We start from the raw sequence: 20699 nt of genomic DNA on the forward strand, positions 1-20699 counted from the left end.
TTAAGCGGGGTCAGTGGCCACTGTCCATGGTCAGATCCACCCCGCTATTTGTTTTGGTAGAGAAACCCTTATTGGAACACATCCTCACTGCTTCATTCACGTACTGTTGAGGAGCTGCGACACAGATTGTGTATGACCTGCAAAGCCTAAAATATTTACCACCTGGCCCTTTGCAGAGAAAGTTTGCTGACCCCTAACAGAGTGCCAGATGTTTATTATCAGCCAGTTAATGTGTGTGAATATATATATATATGTGTACCTATATATGTTACTTGACTTGATACTGAGGACAATCCTGCAAGAGGAGTTTCATTACCACACTTTCTAAATGAAGCTCCAAGCGATTAAGTAACTGGTCCAAGATGACCCAGCTGGACAGCAAATAACAGAGCTGGGATTTGAACCCACGCCAGTCTGACAACAAGGCCTGGGCTATCATTTCTACCTTGTATGCACCCTCCCCTCCCTCAAACAATCCCTTCCTAGCTAGATGTAGCACTAAATTCTACCTTTGTGGCTGGAGAACTGGCCCATGGGACTGTCAACCAGTCCAGAGGGAAACGGGAACAGGTTTGGGGGAAGAAGGCCTCTCCTCAGGGAATTTAAGGGTGGTAAATACTTGTTTAGTTCTAGGGAAAGTGAGCTGCCTGCTACCCACCTTGCAAATAAATACTGCTCAGATGCTGCTCTAAGAGTGACCGAACTGCCATCATTTCAAGCCTCTCTTCACTTCAATGAGGGCTTTTCATTAAGGTGCCTGGTTGTTTATTTTCAACCCTAATACTTTAGGGCTTCACACCTCAGATTTGATGGTCCCAGACAGTTAAACAAAGTCACTTTGAAACAAAAATAGTGTGGGAAAGACTGAAGAAGTTCACTGGGGCTATTATTAAGTGAAAAAGCAAATAACAAAATAGTTTTCAGAGTGATATCCTATTTTGGTGAATAAATAAAAATCAATTGTAACTGTCGTGTGTGTGTGTGTGTGTGTGTGTGTGTGTGTGTGTGTGTGTGTTGAAGACTATTCTCACAGGGTGTGTGGAATTCTTTTTGCTGGTATGTACTTTTAAATATTTGTTACAATGAAAGTGTATTGCTTGCAAATGTTTAAATTTTCCTGGTTGAAGAAGCCATGCACATTTTCTGTGTGTGTTTTTAGAGCACTGCCATCCTTCCACTGATTTCCACGTAGGAAGACACAGAGGATAATCACTGAGTACAAAGGACTGGAATCTTCAGGGCTCAGTCAGGAAACCCGGGGAGGGCCACCAGCCGTCTTTGAGGAAAAGTGGGGCTGCAGCGCCCTCCTGCGTCCAGGGTCGGGGACGTTACCAGCAGCCGGCGGAGGAAGCCGGCCTCTGCTGCTCTGGGGCAGGGGTCCTGCTGGGCAATTCCATATAGACTACTAGGAATGCCCAGGACCAAACAGTATTTATGCTTATTGAGTTAGACAAGTGAGAGAGCTGGAGCTCCAAAGCCCACCTTTTGCCTGCTGAACTAAAGGCTTCCAGGGTTTCCAGAATCTTCCTGGCGGCAGTGGAGGGGCTTGGGAAAGCCACCTAGAAGGGATGCCCTGAGTCCTGCACAGCATCTGTCCAGGCTCAGCGTTATCGGGATCTCCCTTTCTGGCAGATTCGGCAGCAATGAGGTGCACGTGTGTGCTCGAAGGGGGAGCATGCATAAATGTAGCATTACTACACTTTGAACAAAGGTTTTACACACCTTGAAGGCTCAGTTTTAGGTGTTCCAGGGAGATTTAAGCACAACTGTGCTTACATGGCAATATGTTTCAAAACAGCCACCTTTTTTTCAAGCACCTATTCGTTCCAGTACCAGTCAAATGGCAGATGACCTTCATTACAGTCCTGCAAGGTAGGTGCTATTTTCTCCACTTTATAGTAGGGGTAGAAGAGGAATCTGGAGCTCCAAGAAGCCACGTCACTCATCTGGAAAGTAGCTGGTCCTAGATTCGAGCATCTCTAGCTCCTTCTAGGTGCCAAGTGTCCTGTACTAAGGTTCTGGCCAGGCTGTGAGGACAGCAGGTAGCAGAAGACCGAGATGCATCCTCTCCAGGCACCAGGCTGCTGGGTCCCACCAGATGGCTGTAGCTGACCCACAGAGGGTCATCCTTAACACCTAGCAGAGGGCCAGCCACTCCACAAGCATCTGTTAAATCAATGAACGGCACCATGCTTTACTGCGGCTTAAGCTGGGGGTCCAGGTGATATGTCAGGGGACTCCCCTGATTTCTAAAGCTGCCACGAAGAAGGCAGAGGCCAGGCCAGCCCCTGATCTCACCTCCACCCCCCACCCCCCACCAGCTAATACAGGAGTCCCTTCCCTGGTCACTTTAAAGCCAGATGGCTGCAAGTGACCCAGAGCATCTACAGCCCACCCTTCCATTCTTTTTGCTGCCTTTGTCCCGAGCAAAGATGGCAAAAATGATTCTAAAACTGGTATTCATTGCTAAGCCTTCAGTCAAATTAATATTTGGTAGTCAGGAAGAGGCACTCAGAAAAAATGGGAAGGATGTTTCATGAATTTGAAAAGAAGTCATCCATCACTTTTCCTGCAAGCTTTGAACATTCCCTTTAGTGATCTGTGCCCCCCTCCATATACAAAAAGTAACCAAATGAAAACCATTATAGACATCAATAGAACACGCATCTTCAAATAGCATGTGGGTATTAAAAAGGCATTTTAAAAAAGTCTTTGCCTAAAATGTTCTGGTTTTTTAAAGATGGGAGAGAATAAAGATTCCCTTTTATCATCATGGGCATTTCCTTCACAATTTTCCTCTTCCTCCCCCGAGCTTGTATTCTCATGGGAATGGCTAGAGGAGGTCCCAGGCCCTTGAGACCCTTTTATAACAGTGACCCAGCATTCTCCGGTCCACATGTAACGGAAGAAGATGTCTTTGTTTAACGGAGCCCTTCCGCCCTCAGCAATTTGCAAGTTTACTGCCCTCCTGTCACCAACTCCTGCCCCTGCCCCTGAACAAATCCCAGCCTTAACCACAGGAGTCTGGAAAGGTAAACTCCCCTGCCTTGTACAAGGTCCCCCAGACACGATCCTTCCACCCACCTTTCCATGGTAGGTGTGGAGGGTGCACTGCCCCCTTGGACCACTGCTGTCCTCAGGAGCCTGGATGCTCTGTGTGGTGAGCATGGGCCATGGCCTATAGTCACTCAAAGGCTCCCAGAGACCCAGGAGGAGGTGAGCTCTCACAGGTATGCTGCCGCTGTGCCATCCACAGTGATTAACTCTGATTTCAGGAACACTCCACAGTGAACAGCTCTGAGCTGTCCTGGAGCATCAAGGGTGACAGAGATCCAAGGACAGCACCCACATCTCTGTGGGCAGGTGTGGTGGTTTTCAAAAGGGAGTGGTGCCCGCCCACCCGGTGAAGGACTGAAAGAGAGGTTCTTTCTCTGCTCTCAGACCTCAAGCCAGAACCAGGAATGAGCTCATCTCTCAGGAGACCCTTCTGTCCAAAGTTGAGGATTTTTTTCTCTTAAGCACTGAGAACAGTCTTTTTTTAATGGTTATCTTTTTTTTTTTTAATCATTATTCCCTCTGGTAATTCCCGTATCTTCAATAAAGTCTGTATATTCACAACCCCCTTCCATGTGAGAGGCTCTGGGGAACTCAGGGGTAGGGGAGCTAAGGAAGTTTGGCTTTCCCACCTTACCCTCTACTGAGACTGCAGACAGAGTTGCACCATCCCAAGGGACAGCAATGGTCCCAGGGACCCCAGAATAGCCAACGGAGGCCCAAGGTGAAGGGAAGAACACAGGTGAAGCGAGCAACACATCTTCTAAAGCTCACACACTGGGAAGGAAGAAGAAAAGCTCAGAACACGCCTAAGGCACAGTCTTTGACTTTAGCTGAAACCTCATTTCCGTCTTTCTCCCAATCTTTGAAAGTCACAGAGGGTATTAGGAGATATAACGGTCCAGAAGCCAGTAGCAGAGCAAGGACTAAAGCTCAGGTCTCTCAACTCACTTTGACTGCGAGCCTCAGGCTAATGAGGGGGCTGGCCCAAACGTTCTGGAACATTCTGAGTCCTTGGGGACAACAACGAGGAACCCCTTATTATCCTTAACGTGACCTAGAAGCCGATTCAGCATTCATTTCCAAGGCAATTTCACACACACTGACCACTCTCCCTTTTGAAGGGATGGAACAAAAATATGGTCCAAGTTTGGCCAAGGAAACACAACCCAAACTTGAAGTGCTACCCCGGTGAGTAGCCCAAAGGATATTAAGCCCACAGCAACTCCACACTGAGCTAAGTAAAGCCTGCTCAAATAGATATTTGGGGTCCAAATATTTGCAGAGGAATAAAGAGCAATGCCCCTGCTTCTCCCTCAGGGAGATGACGTGATTTACCTAATCTTAAGAGAGCTAAGTAAAGGTAGAGTCTTACCCTAAGCAGCAGCCCCTTAGCCTCCTACTCAGCTCCACGGGGCTGTGAAACATGTGAGATGAGAAGAGAGGCCATTTGGAGACTCCTGGATGGGCAGGAAGGACACCACACTAGCCCTGCAGAGCCTGCCCGTGACTGGACCACCATCTACTCGAGGGGAGACTCCATTTGCATCAGCCTGTAAGTTACTTGCAAATAAAAATTTTCAGCTGCATCTCTTCCTACCACCCTAGGAGGAGCCATCCCATCCACGTTGACCTTCAGCATGTCTGTACTATTCTCCTCTTCTCTTTCCCCTGCTCCCTGAACTGCCATCCTCCCCACGAGGTCCCCCTTTACCCTTAAGGAAGTCGAGGGCTGGCCTTTAACGGACGCAGCCCTCTACAGACATCTCCTAGGACACGTTGGAAACTGAAGCAAGCACTTTGAATGACTGGGTCCCAACACCTTAACTTTGACCTGCCCAGATAAGAAAGACAAACGGGATGATTCTCCCTGTTTGCTTGTGAGGTAGACGTCACCTCCTTAGAACTGGGGTACAAAATCCAGATGACCACAGCTGGAGGCAGGGAGGTGGCCAGGGTAGGGGCAGGGCTGGGTCTTGAGACAAGAAGTCTAAGAACGCAAGAAGCAGAGCTTGCACCCGATGCCTGCGTACGGAGGATGCCTTTGCACAACTGGAAATAGCTGGAAATAGTCGTTCCATCATCTATTCCTATTCAGCGTAGAGGGGATACTTAGTTCTTTCCATCTGCAGCAAAAACACAGAGCAAAAAGGAAGAAGCCAACCCCACGTAACGTCAGAAACCACCTTTTCATGGAAATCACTCATCAGAGGAGCGATAACCCCTTAGAGACACAGTGTGAACAATAAATGGTTACAGATAGAACGTTCTGCCATTTGTCTAAAACCTCTGAAACAAAGCATGTGACCATTTCAGTATAGACCGATGTGGATACGTAAAACAGGAAAAACCAACACAGAAGAAAAGAAAAATGTTTTCTAACCAAGTGCAGGAGAAAGGCATTTCTCAGTCTACACCTGGCTTATGTTTTTGCCAGGAATTAAAGTTAACTACAGAGCCATCCTATATTAGAACTGTAATTAATAATTAATAGACACTGCAGTGAGGTAGACTCAATAAGACACTGAATTCACCCGAATTCATTCACCCGCATCTCCCGCCCCTCCCAGTCACTGCACAATTGATATATACGTGTCAAACCAGTAAGTATGTGTGCCATTTGACCAAGTGATTCCACTTCTAGCACTCCACCCCAAGGCATTGATGAGACAGGTTTGCACAGATGTATGTGCAGGGATGTTTATAACAGTGGAAAATTAGAAACAAGCTAAATATCTGACAACAGGAGCTTGGTTTTAAAAGTTATGATATCCACAGAATGAAAACTGCACTCATTAAAGTTTACAGACTTACTTATTAACAGATGTTCATAACACATTGCCAAGGCAAAATATTAGTTCATAGGACAATCTGTAGGTTCTGCTTCTACTTTTATTAAAAATGTATTGACATGTAAATATGCATAAGTCCAAACTGAAAATATACCAATATTAAAGGTACTTATCTCTGACTAGTGAGATAATAGGTATTATGGGTTTTTTTAATCTTGTTTGTGTCTAACCAGTATGGAGTTCACGTATAATAAATAAATTTGTTATAGATAAACTCTCCACCCTTCCAGAATAATGTCTTAATATAGCTTATGCCTGCCACAAATGATACAGAATATCCCTGAAAAGTCAGAGTCCCATGAAAGTTTAACAGAGGTAACATTAAAAAGAAAAGGGAAAAAAGAAAAACCCAGAAGTCTTTCTATTTGATTTCCCTTGAAAATAATCCTATAGTAATATTTTAGTGCCCAGCTGCATATTATTTTTTATGTTTTATTTGGGAGATACAAGCATTCTTTTCTACAGCACACAGAGGTCCCTTTTACCCCGTATACCAGCTCACCTGATAAAAGAGTAACATTCTGTCACATGTTTTTGGTCATCTACAAGGCGATTACCAATCAAACACTCGTGAGATGCTTTAAGGCGGTTTAACGTGTTGGAAATCTTGAACCACCAGTTGTTGGAGTTGATGAGGGTAACTTGACAGAGAGGAAATCCCAGACCCTCAGTGTTACAGGAAACAACAGTCAGCCAGCCCACCTCTCTTTCCAAGGCTTGTCTACCCTCCGTGGTGCCCCTGCCTGATGGTTGTCTGACTTAGGCCTGAAGACACCTTCTGCCCCATCTCCCTGCCCAGCATCTCCTGAAACAATTCATCTTATCTTTAGACAGTTTCAGAACAAATGAATGAGCAGGGAGAAGGATGCTTCTTGCTTGGGGAGACCTTCCTATTATAGGACTGTGATAAAATAAGAAAAATAAATATTTGGTCTTTGTCCCTGGTTTCTGGAAGGCACATAGCTCCCCAAACTGTAGGAGTCTCCAGGGCAATGGGAGCATCTTTTGTAGGCTAATTTGATGAGTGGTGGCTAGGGGCCCCATCCCTTGGTAGCTTCAGGCTGGCGGCTGTCTCCAAAAAGACCGAGGCATTAGAGGGTTGGAACTTTCAGCCCTCTCACCCTCGACACCCTGGGGGAGGGGAGAGGAGCTGGAGATTGAGTCCATAACCAATGGCCGGTGATTTAATCAATCATGGAACATCATGAAACCCCCATAGAGATTCCTAAAGGATGGCTTCTAGAGCTTCCAGGTTGTAAACACATCAAGGTCTGCCCAGAGAGGGCACCAAACTCCCTCCCCGATACCTTGACCTATGCATCACTTCCATTGGCTGTTCTTGACTTGTATCCTTTATAATAAACTGGGGAACGTAAGTAAAGTGTTTCCCTGCGTGCTGTGAGTCATTCTGGGGCAATATCAAACCTGACGAGGGGGTTGTGGGAACCCCCTGAATTTACAGCCTGTCCATCAGAAGCACAACCTGGGCTTGCAACAGGCATCTACAGTGGGCGGGGGCAGCCTCGTGGGACTGAGCCCTTAACTTGTGGGATCTGACGCTAACTCCAGGTAGACAGTGTCAGAACTGAATTGAATGGTAGGATACCTAGCTGGTATCAGAGTGTGGTGGAAAAGGTACCATTCATTTTGAGTCAGATGTGTTATGAGTAAAAATAGTTCAAGGGTTAAAAGCACAAGAAGAGAAAAATCTTCAAACAGACCTTCACTAGTGCAAATACCACCATAAGATCAAAGAAGTCTAGGACCTACTTTCTAATCTTATCACCTGGGGCTCTCGAGAAAGAATTAGCAAACATAACCGTGGGTATGCACCGAGTGTTAACAACCTAATTTGCAAAGTTAGGAGACTGAGGGATAACCCCACCTAAATTCAGCAGGCTAAAAGCAATACAGTAAGGCTATTCCAAGATCTAGAAAGACAGTCATCATTACAGGGTGTCCTCCGTGTCCCGGGCACTCACATCCTGCCTTAATCCTTTCCAAAACCCTATCGGGTGGGTGATATTGTCCCTATATAGCAGATAAATAAATCGAGTCTCAGAGAGGCTAACTAACTTCACTGGAGTCATACCGTTAGTAAGGAAATTTGGCTTGGGTCCGAGTATAAAACACATCCTTTCAACCACTGTACAACACTGGCCCCCAGAAGCTGTTTTATGCAAAATATCTCATGATGAAATAGTCTAGCGCACTGCAAGAGGTCAGATAGTCTCAGAGTTATCATCTTCTCCATGGTCACCGTCACCACTAATAGCAGTATTTCATACTGGCCTGTTTCTGTGTGGCTTCCCTACAGCACTGGCCACGTCATTTGTTGGGCCCAATGCAAAAAGAAAAACCCAAAGCCTCTGTTATTAAGAATTTCAAGATGGCAACTGCAGAGCATTAAACCAAGGACAGGCCCCTTCTGAGCCCTGTGTGACTGCCCATCGCGTGCCCACGAAGCAAGCCCTGCTTCCCTGTGTTCCTATGTTTATAATCAATACACTCAGATAATCCAAGGTTCTCTTGAAGGAGGGATCAGGAATTCTTGCAGTAAAGAACTCATCCAGTGAGCTTTTCGACTGCTTTCATTTATTTATTCAGTAAATACCCTGCGCTTCTATGACATGAGAAACTCAAAGGTTAATTTTAAACGCCCCCTTGACTAGACACGAAAGTTACAGCTGCACAGAGGCCTGATTTTCCTGCGGCTTGAAAACTCGGGAACATCTCCACCTCGCTGGCTGGCCTGGGCAGCTCAAAGGTGGAGAGGAGAGTCCTCTTTCAACCAACATATGGACACATGGCTAAGCCCCTTCCTCCTCTACAGCCTCCTCCTAAGAGAGTGAGCCCAGTAACAAAAACACAGCATTTTCACGCCTATTTTAATTCCGTTTCTTGCTTCCAATTGGGTTGGAACACAAGCTGGACTTCTGGGGTGGCTGGTTAGTGATTTGGAAAAGAGGAATATCTGTTTTCATGCTTCTATTCTTGAATTGTTTATTCTGGGGCCTTTCCAACCCTTTCCAAATGTACTTTTCAATCCCTCGTCTGTTTCCTCCCCTTTAAAGGCCTTTCTCCTTCCCCGGGGTTGCCCCTTCATTTTAAAAAGTCTGCCAATAACCCAGACTAAACCCAGGTTGGACATACCCAAGCTCTGGAACCAGCAAATCTCGTTCGAACCCTGCTGATGACTCTCAGGAAGTATCCAGGAGGACGAGGACAAGAACGTGGACCCAGGACCAGGGTGTAAATGGCGACTGCGGTCAACTCACGCTCAACCTCAGTCCCGTTGACCCAGGTGTAGCCTTGGGCTCAAGAGCTCTGGTCCCCTGGTTGTTTTAACAACTCCAGGTCACTTGGAATGTAAACAGTCAAAGCGGAAGGGCTTCTCTTCTCAAAAACCGAGGCAATAGCTGGTGCTGGCCTGGGGACAGAGGCAGTTGCCTTCTGACTCTTGATTCAGGGCAGCAGGAAAATCAGCCTTGCCCTGCAGCTGGCCACCGGGAGGCTCCACCGTGCCCCTTTCTGGACAAACCCGGTAGGTCTTTTAGATTGCGGAACAATTAATTACGTGGGGATTGTGTGTGGAGATCTGGAGTTTACTTTCCTGGAAACCCACTGAGAGTCTTCAGAGGGAGAGAGAAAGCAAAGAAGGTAAACACACGACCCGTGGGTGCTCCAACTAACAATGACTTCTATGTCAGAGGAGACTAGAAAACACAGCGACTCTACTTTGATTCTACTTTCAACTCAAAAATAGCAGTTTGAACGCCCTAGCTCTGACTCTAGGAGGAATCTAGCATTCGCCATAAGGATGAGGAGGGATATTTCAGCTGAAGACTTTCACATAAGGCTCAAGAAGCGGGTTCCATAAACTGGCCTTTCATCCAATCACAGAATTCTCCCTGAGAGTCGAGAAAGAACACGCCGGGCAGAGTTTTTATTTTCTTATCCCACCGGGACACAACAAATACCCCTCAACATGTGCCGGCCCTGGAAAACTCCAGAAAATAACTCCACTTCAGGAAATATAGAAATCTCGAACATTGTTATTTATGTTACCAGAAAACACATATAACCAAAGGTAAGACATATTATTTTTAGACCCATGGCTCTTTTTTTCCCCGACCACAATAGGAAACCAGAGAAGAAAACTCTATTGGGAATGATTAAATACATTCAGAATCTCTTTAAAAGTTAAAAAGCGTCAAATTTGACAACAGTGCTGTCAGCTTCTGGTAACTTTTTTTAAATCAGTTTCACTAACAATTGCACTGTCTGTAGAACCTTGGATTTATTCACTGATGTAATTTAAACACCATCTTTGACTTAAATCCTTCCTTGCATCTGAATATCAAATGCATGCTAACTTCTCCTCATTTTCCTTCACAAGGAACAAGGAAAAGGAATAGAAAGACATCCCTCTGAGGGGAAGCAGGCAGTCTTAGGAAAGATGCGGGGGCATGGGGGGGGGCGGATGGGCTCAAAAAATCTTATCTGATTCCATTTTATTGCATTTTAAAATAACACCAGCTATGTGAGTTTGTAATCTTTCCCAGACAACAGCAGTGGAACATGATTGACTATGACAAATACATTTTGGCTTCACAAGATGAGCTGCTACCCAACTAATTATTCTTATAACCTACTTGAACCCTATCAACACTTTGCAGTGAAAAGGCTGGTTACTGACTGCAAGACAGGGAAGTTCAACTGACCACCAGGGAGGACTTGTCCCAACAAGCAAAAGAACATGTTTTTTTCAACTTTGGTCCTGCTACCCCCTTAAAACCCTCCCTTTCCTGCCCTCTCTATGCCTTTGCATGTCTCCTTCCCAAAGAGATTACAATTCAATTACTACATGCATTGTGATAATGATAATAAATTGGGGCACAAAGAAATGAATGGAGGCACTTCCCTGGTGGCGCAGTGGTTAAGAATCCGCCTGCCAATGCAGGGGACACGGGTTCGATCCCTAGTCCAGGAAGGTCCCACATGCCGCAGAGCAACTAAGCCCGTGCTCCGCGACAAGAGCAGCCACCGCAGTGAGAAGCCTGCGCACCGCGACAAAGAGCAGCTCCTACTGGCCGCAACTAGAGAAAGCCCGCGTGCAGCAAGGAAGACCCAACGCAGCCAAAAATAAATAAATTTATTTAAAAAAAAAAAAGAAATGAATGTAGTCCTGATACTCAGAGAGATCTCAGGATGGTGATGGTTCAGACAGACAAGAAAACACTTAGCACACTCTGTTATAATGAAGTGCTGTAATAAGTGTAATGGGGACAAAGTCCCTGGAAAAGGCTCAGCCCAAATGTCACCTCTCCTGAGAAGCCTTCCCTATGTCCCTAGGCTGAGGTGGGTGAATATTCAATCAATAAATGCTTACTGAGTGCACGGTCGTTAGGATCCTGGGGGAAGCCATGATGAACCAGCCCTCAGAGTGCTTACATTCTGGTGAGGGAGGTAGATACAAATAAGAAGATAAATAAATGAAATATTTTAAAATTGTAACTGATGCCATGAAGAAAGGAAAAAAGGAGGAATGATGTAGTACTAAGAAAGGAGACTTATTTTCAGTGGAATGATGAGAGAAGAGTTCTCCGGGAAATGTTGTTCAAGCTAAGAACTAAAGGATGTTCCAGGATAAGAGGGTGCCAGCCAGCTGAAGAATGGTGGCAGGTGGTGGGTAGGAAGTGGTCCAGACAAAGGGAATGGGCCCTGAGGTGGGCGAGAGCATGGGGTATTTGAAGAACTCAGTTAGGAAGCCATGAATCTTCCACTGGAGCGATGACAGTTGTCTGGGCTGATGTGATGGCCATGGCAGTGGAGAGAAAAGGCCACACTTAGGGACATTTTAGAGGCAGAACTGAGAAAGCTTATAGGTTGGGGCTGACAGAAGAGAAAACAACAGGGGTAACACCTACATTTGTGGCTTTGAATCTCTAGAGAAACTACTCAATACTCTGTAATAACCTATATGGGAAAAGAATCAGAAAAAGAATAGCTATATGTATATGTATAACTAAATCACTTTGCTGTACGCCTGAAACTAACACAACATTGTAAATCAACTGTACTCCAATATAAAATAAAAACTTTTTAAAAATCAAGATTTCCAAAAAAAAAAAAAAAAAAAAAAATCAAGATTTCCAGTGCACCACAGTCATTTCAACATGTCTGTGTGTTGCACAAATGAAGATGTCTATTAGGTGGTAGAATATAGGAATCTGGAGCTTGGAGAATAGGTCTGGGATAGAAATATACATTTGAAAGTTATAAGTATACATGTGGTGTGCAAAAGCCCAAGAAGTGATCCAAAGAGAATGCAAAGCCAAGAGAATGGGGATCAAGAATGAGTCCAGGGCTTCCCTGGTGGCGCAGTGGTTGAGAGTCCGCCTGCCGATGCAGGGGACACGGGTTCGTGCCCCAGTCCGCGAAGATCCCACATGCCGCGGAGCTGCTGGGCCTGTGAGCCATGGCCGCTGAGCCTGCGCTCCGGAGCCTGTGCTCCGCAACGGGAGAGACCACAACAGTGACAGGCCTGCGTACCGCAAAAACAAAAACAAAAAAACACAAACACGTTGATAATCAATGTCCTGGTCTCAAAGCAGACCAGGTCACACCTGCTGTGAGAAAACAAGGGAAACTACCCACAGAGGTATAATCTGCAAGGCCTTGGATTATGTACAGAAGTGTTCTTTCGTCTCTGAACACATCTTAATATTTACCAAGGGAATAGAGCAGAGAACAGTCAACATACAAGCACCTTGGGCCCGAGGTTGACAGAATGCATGACTTGAAACAACAGAACAATGCAGTGGATATTCCAGAAAGGGGTGACCCAGTTCACTGCCCCTCTTTTCCCAAGGTAAGGACTCCATGGAAGACCACACTGGTAGGAATATAGAAACAGCTGCTGTGAACACTGGAAATATCAATCATAGCTAGACTCTGGTTCCCAGGATATTTATCTATGGCTCTTTCTGGCCCCTCCATTCACTAGAGCTGATTCCCCTTTCTTAGGCAGCAGTTTGAGATAACCAGCCTCCCGCTGGACCAGACACCTTTGGAAGGTCTGGAGTGAACAGAAGGGCTCAGTCATCTGTCTTTCGGGGCTGTGTGGGTCACAGCTAAAACTGAAGCAGGTGATGTCCACTAATTCTCCCCAGCCTTGCCCACCAGAATCCACCTTCCCTCCCTGCCCCACAACTGCACACTCCTTTTAAGGTACAGTATTTTATTACAGATGATAGCTTTGTGGAGGCCTGGATATTCAGATGGAAAGCAACAGAACCCATTATTTTATACTCTCTCAAACATCGGAATCTGGAGTCGATAGTGGATGCTGTGGTGTGCTCCCCTGACCTCCTTTCCCCCACTTAAGGACTGAGGGATTTATCCCTCCAACTGCTGGGAGTGTTGATAAGTGACAACGTTTACCAACTATATCCCCCTCTAAGGCCTTGCTGTGTATTCAGCCAGGGCCAGGCCCACTGCCTGAGCACAGCCCTGATCCAGGGACTGGTTGATGTAATAGTAGAAGGCCTCTTTTCTCCCAATTCAGGACCGTTCTGCACCAGAACTTCCTGAGGGATGGGCTGAGCACTTTGTTGTACTGTTTCAACTTCTCCCTCTGCCCACCCTTGCTCCCTGCTCTCTTCCACGGGGATTTATGCTGGGAGCTCCCCCCGCCAATAAATTTCATGCACACAGGTCTCCATCTCAAAGTGTTTCCCAGGAGCGACCAGCAACAATGCCTCAACCCCAATGTATCAATGTCCTGAAAAGACTCCAAATTTGAATCTTCTCAGACTAAGAGAGAAACGCCTATAAATGATTAGTTCTTCATTGAAATGTTAACAATTAATCATGATGGAAAAATCAATGATCCCTTCAGCACTTCTATTCTATGATGGTTTTACTAATGTCTGCTGATTGATGACTTTGAATCCCAGAAAAACACTAGGAGAATAGATTCAGTTTATAAATCCATTACACTCTATTCTCTTCTTAGAAATTAGCCCAATATTTATTTTTGACACTTTTTCTAGACCATATGCTGCATTTCAGTATAAAATGTAATAGCTGAACCCAGAAACCTTTCGCTTGTCTGAGATGAGTGTTGTCAGCTGATACTCTTCCATTTCACCCCTAGACCAGTCGATCTAATTGTGCTTTGTTCACGTGGACTTCCGTCCACTTCCCTAACGAAGCTGATTATCAGATCACAACTGTCCTTTTAAGCAAAGACTGAGATAAAAACAAAAATACAATTTTGTCTGCAGCAGTTGACCTTGTCTGATACGTAATAGACAAGAATGCTTTCCTTCTTTTATCTGTTTTCTTTTACCTTATCTCCCTTCATGCACTGCAACTGCTTCTTCTATTTCAAATTCTCCAAACTAATGTCTACAACCTTGGTCTGACCATCGTTCTCAGTTGCTTATACTTAAGTCTCACTTTTTTTAATGGTGGCATTTTCTTTTGAATGTCACACCTCCATTCAAAGGTAAGTTAACTTCTTTCCGTAACCATTGCTGTCCTTCTTGTGCATTGCCTCTTAAATTCTTTATTATCTCTTTTTGCAGGAACGCTTGGCTATCTTGCTACCTTTGACCAAAGTGATTGGAGACACCCACTGGGGCAAAACCAAACAAATGAACAAAGGGATGGCTCATGAAAATTTAAAGACATATGAATTAATTACAAAATGTGGATAATATGAAACAGTAGAATTAGATGACAAAAAAAAAAAAAAAAAACCCAGACACCCAATAACATCATAAAATCAAAATATCTTGAAGCTTCAGTTTCTCCATGTGTAAAATGAGCATAATATTCCATAAGAGTTAATGGGCTAATTCCATAAGCGTTCATAAGGACTTAATGAAATCATATGTGTATAGTCACACAGACTTGGAATAAGTTCAAACAAATGGTCCTATTTATGTTTGTTTATGGTGATATCTATAAACGTTGTTGATATATGACAATCATCTCACAAATACTAAATGACATATCTGGTGGAGACACTTTTGAAACAAAAGAGAATGGGATGCTGTAGGAATTGTGATTCCCTAAGAACCAAAGGGAGTCAAACCCCCAGTCTGGACAAAGTACTGACATTTACTGCCACCTACTGGATGATCGGCAAACTGTGCCACTCTTAAAAATACACAGAAATACAGCCTCTGAACGATTTTTCCTCAATCTAAAAGGCTCCCCAGCCATCACTGTTTGCATATGTTGCAAACAACAACAACAGCCCTCCTCCTAAACAGGTAGGACTAGTAGCTGCTTTAGGAAAGTGGGTAAGTTAAGTCACAACCCTAAACAGCCAGGCTTGAAAATCACAGAAGAATAAATTCCAGGGCCTGCTAAACACTCCACTACATTTACCACTAAGAAGTGCATGCCCAAGGCTCAAGATTCCAAAGGATTGGACCCATGTGGTCATGCCCTGGGCTGTCTCAGAGCACTGCATGTGGATAAGACAATGCTATTGATGTCCTGACAACCAATAATTTACAAAGGAACGCTTCATTAAGAACAAAGTTAAAAGGGATACCAAGAAGGTAGTGTTTAAGGGGTTAACAGGAAAAAGTAGGCACAACTGCTAAGCAGTGGCATACCCTGAGAAGATGGAACCCAAGCTCTTACTCTCTCAATGGCTGCCTTAGAAAGGTGAGGGGTCAGGCAGGTAGCATGAGCGACTGGTCTCAGAAAAGACTGCGCCCAACCTGGAAGGCACATGCCCTGTCTCCGGGGGCAGCCACGCTTCAGCCCCAGCTGACTCGCCCACCACCTTGCAGGTATAGCCTGTGGTTAGGGCCATGCGTTCCAGAGACAAGCTGCCTGAGTTTAAGGCCCGGCTTTGCCACTCGCTAGCTGTGAAACCTCGAGCAAGTTACTTAACCTTTCTGTGTCTCAGTTTTCACACCTATAAAATGGGGATAATAAGAGTCCCCGTGCATCACATTTTTGTGGGGATTAAATCAATTAATACATGCAAAGTGCTTAAAAAATTGTAGGGCTGTAAGCATTCAGTAAATGGTACCAAGACAAAAGGGCAGGTCCTTTGTCATCAGATTTACCAATGTTTAAGAGAAGCCAGAATCAGGATTTTTTTTAGGTGAAATCTTTTAAAATATAAGCAAATAATTCAAATGTTTTCAAAATCCTGTGTGAGGCAAAACATATATGTCTGTGGGCCACATACAATTCGCAGGGGGCCGACACCTCGAGTCTGGTGTTGTGGGAATAGCAGAGCTTGGGAAGCAGACAGGCCTCACCCCACTTCCAACTTGGCCACCAGCTCGGTGATCCTTCGAGCACAGTGGCTGGGAAGTCAGGATGGCAGGAGCACGTGATGGAGAGTTCTATGCCAGATTACAAAGAGCGAGTGACAGATGGCACGCCTGACCAAATGTAACAGAAGAAAGTCCTCTCAATGGTTTAAATGAAGCCTCTAATATACAGGGTGTGTAAGTGAAGGGGCAAGTTGTCTCCCCACCTTCCGCCCAGGGACTTCGTTCAAGGTCTTTAACACGGACCACCACCTATCTCAGAGAGACCCAGATTGACATATCCAACTGCCAAAACAGAGTTCATTCCATTTTTAAAGGACAGCCCTTGCTCAATGAGTCCATAATCCAAAGCAGCCGCTGAGATGGCCAAGAACACCAGACGGGCCGTTCAGCAGACAGCCGTGAGAAATTAAGTAGATACATGAATGAAAGATAAGCAAATAAACATCCACTGTTGGAAAACAACCATTGAAATTAAAAACAAAAAACCAAGCACTAAGAAAATGAGGTGTTCTTTTTTAAAGTTTAAGGATCTCCCCTTGTCTTTATTCTCCTTTAATATTGCTGGCCCATTGTCTTTCTGCCATCATCTGATGCCAACCAGACAGATTTACAAGGAGATGCTAGTCTTTTTCTATTCTACTGACAAATATGCAGCCCATCTGCCTCCAATCAACGACAGAGCACGTGGAGATGGAGCAATGAGATATTTTTAAACACTCCTTTAATTAATTCATTCCAAGGACTTGGCCCTTGGTGAGGGGAGGGGGGAGGGGCGGGCAGAGGGAGGAGACAGCAAGCTCAGGATCTGGTAAATAAAGAGATTTGCCGTAATCTGGATACTAAAACCCTTGCTATGAAACATTCTGCTGGCCCCCAACAAGCTGTTAAGGGCATGGGAGAGAAGACAGCAAGCAAGGCGGTGTGTGGCACTTGTTAGCTTTTTCAGACTTCCAGGACACGTTGTGAAGATGCAAACAAAACTGAAATTTCATCTCGAGAATGACTCTTTTGCCTACCGTTGCTAGAAGATTTTAAATGATGGGTGTCTGATTCGGTGAAAATAAGTATAGCAGGTGACTGAAATGAGTAGATGCAGTTCTTTCCAAGAGGCGAGCCAGTCCCAAGGGGGAAAGAATCAGTATGGAAAACAATTTAGCTTGCCTTTGAAAGGGGGAAAACCAGACATCTGGGCATTGTGTGATACAGCCATGGAAGAGGATGGGGAGATGAGATTTCCATTGACATCAACCTGTGTTGAGCTTCAAACTGTCAGTTTTGCAATCCTGGATCTGTATGATTTATGGCACATTGACCCAGAAACCTCACACTTTGCTGTTAAACAATGCTCGTTTCTGCAGCCAAAGCACCACCATCTCTTAAAGACTTTTCCCTGTCCGACAATACCCTGAAATCTGAAGCCTAAGGAGACAGCTCCTCATTGTGTTGCATTAAAGAAGAAAAGAAGCGGCCATTGATACTTATGGGCAGAACTGCCTTTTGGCTTTGTTTTGTTTCTTTTCTGATGCCTTTTGGTTTTTAACATCTCGGCTCTTCCACATCACAAGTTTCATTTGGATTTAGCAATTATCTCGTGAGAATTAAGCTTTCAGTGACTCACAAGAGGCCATGTTAGTAAACATGACATGGCTTTCTCATTTGAGTTTCACTCATCTTTATTTTACCCAAGGAGGCTGATTTTTATATTCTTGAAAATGAGAAATGAAAACTGCAGTGAAGCCTGAGGCACGCAACGTGCAACCAACCTCCTCAGGAACCCAAACCCCATGCCCTCCATTCCCTTCCCAATAAGCCTATTCCGTGGGATCTTCCTTCTGCTGACCTCAACCTCATTCCCAAGGTGGGGGGGGGGGGGTGGGGGGGGGGCGGGAGAAAGCAATCGTTACGTTTTGCTTTTGTTTGCTTGAAATAATACATCCAGGGATCTCTCTTGTGGGGTTTTTCTGCTGTCAGCAGTTTTCTGTTTCGCTGGCTTTCTAAGTCAAATTGAAACCCAAGCCCTCGCACATGGCTTTCGCTCTGACCCCTTGGCTCCTGGGAGCTTATCAGAACATAGATCGCCTTGGACCTGTGACACACATGGTGACCTAGCTGTCTCCCACCCCCAGAACGTAGTTCTAAAATGCCTGCCTCTACAGCATCTGAATGCTCCAACATAATTCAGTCTATAATGGACACTAGCCAGTCTGCCACCAACTACTGATAATCTCTTTCCAATTCGGATCAGGGGCCAAAACCATAATTCTAGCCGTGTCTGAGGACTCAGAAAAACAGAATGCTCAACTATCAAATTAGACGTTGCTTTGCAGGAAAATACCTCTCAGGGCCTGGGAACTACCAAAGGGTCCACTGTTGAGTTTTCTAGAAGCTGGATGCTAATAATCCCAATTCCAAATCATCAGAAACCTCAAGTAACCAGACCGTGTTTGAGCATGCTTTGCAAAGGCAATGACCAAGTGCACAGGCTGATAATAAGAATATTCCACAAGGCAATTTGCACAGTGTATGCTGAAGTTTTGAGAGAAGGCTGGTAATCTCCTGCTCCAGACATGCCTAGCACACTCTTCCAGGATAATTGACATTTCTAGACAATAACTCCCAAGTTCGGCCAAGTCCTTGAATCTTTTGGGAAAGATGACGTTACATTCTATATCAGTTTATTCTCAAAGTCCATCCTCATTGGACCGCCTACTTCACAGTTACTGGAAGAATCAAATGTGATGATGTACACTAATGAGCTTTGAAAGGGAAGTGCTAAACAAACATAAGATGTCACTATTGCTTCTAATAATTCTTTCAAAATTGGTGATCAGCATATGCCGTTGACTGTAACTACATCACCAAATAAATGGTGACCAGAATGGTCAGTTTGCCATATTCTTCCATTCCCCAAACATTCTGGATCAAACAGAGTTGAACTGAAAATACATACGTTGGGGCTTCCCTGGTGGCGCAGTGGTTGAGAGTCCGCCTGCCGATGCAGGGGACACGGGTTCGTGCCCTGGTCTGGGAAGATCCCCCATGCCGCGGAGCGGCTGGGCTCATGAGCCATGGCCGCTGAGCCTGCGCGTCCGGAGCCTGTGCTCCGCAGCGGGAGAGGCCACAACGGTGAGAGGCCCGCGTACGGCAAAAAAAAAAAAAAAAAAAAAAAATTCGGAAAATACATACATTGAAAGCATAAGACTCTATTGTTATTTTTGCTTCCTTCTCAGCAATGCACGTCTCAAGGAAACAGTTTCAACGTTGTTAGAAGACACAGGCTAACAAAGGCAACCAGCTTGAGGATTCTTAGTGAACGTCCCTCTGTAAGGCACATTAACCAAAGACATCAGAAGAGGCGAGAGAATCTCACTAAACCATGTGAACAATTTACTAATCAAAGTCTTGTGTCTTTGTAGCCCCCTAGAGTGCCTAGCATGTGAGGTCTACCCAACAAGTACTGAGTAAATGCACCTGGAAGAAAAGATGGAAGAAAGGAAGAGAAGAAAAAAGGAAAGACCAGGGCTTCTGAGAATGTCACCTGCTCATCACTAACTGCTCTGAAGTGACAATGTGTCATGCTCTTTCTGTATTTGTTTCCCAGCCTTTCAAATGTTCTCAATTCTTTCCTCTCCTAAATGCAAATTCCTTTGACCAATCTTTTCCTGACTATGCAGAGTGTATAACACGACATTAATTAATTGAATGTGAATCACTTCTGCTCTATATTTAAAGCAAATATAGAGTCATCATTGGGCAGGTCTCATTTAGGACACAGGTGAGGTAAACACACTTAATTTGGGGATTTTTGTTGTTGTCTTAACCTCTCCCTTTACTATCTGGCCATCGAAATAAGGATGCAGGATTTGAAAGACTGCCATCATCAATCTCTTTCACCGATGTTTTCCAACCTAGCCTTTACAAGCAGGGACAAATCTAGAAGGGACCTTAAGGCAGCCAGAAATGCCTTTATATCTTTTCTAATATGAAAGACTATTTAATTAAACAGGCAAAGACACTGGGGTTGAGACATATGAGCTCTGAATATTTAATTCTAGAGATCTGTGTTAGCACAATGTACCGCCCTGCTTGTACACAAGCATCTTCCTGGAGCATCTCTTTGGAGAACTAATAATCAAAAAGGTCCACACTGCTGAAATATTAGGACAAAAAGAGGAGAAATCTCATGCAACCACAAGGTGCCAGCCCCTCTTTGGAAGGACTCCAGGGGCCAGAAAAGGGAAGAGTCCCTTCTCTTGGACACAGAGAGACAGTTTTAGAAATATTTGCCCTTCGCTCGAGGTTGAAGTCTAGAGATCTAACTTTGGAGCCGCTCTGTACTCCTACTTAGAGACCCATTCCCCCCAAAACAAGCCTGCAGAGTTGGTAAAATTTATTAGGCAGAAGCCCTGGAAAGCTCCAGCACCAAGGACCTTCCACCTGTGCTCAGAGGAGGCTCTGATATTTGCTTTCCACTTAA

General features: G+C 44.9%; 1 protein-coding gene across 1 annotated transcript in view; it reads right to left on the bottom strand.

The window, feature by feature from the left end:
- The window catches only part of SLC1A2 (solute carrier family 1 member 2), a 137647-nt gene that overhangs the window by 115330 nt on the left and 1618 nt on the right, over window positions 1–20699 (bottom strand). The gene's annotated exons all lie outside the window — the stretch shown is intronic.

The sequence above is a fragment of the Phocoena phocoena genome, chromosome 8 (assembly GCF_963924675.1).
Source record: "Phocoena phocoena chromosome 8, mPhoPho1.1, whole genome shotgun sequence".
Classification (NCBI taxonomy): domain Eukaryota; kingdom Metazoa; phylum Chordata; class Mammalia; order Artiodactyla; family Phocoenidae; genus Phocoena; species Phocoena phocoena.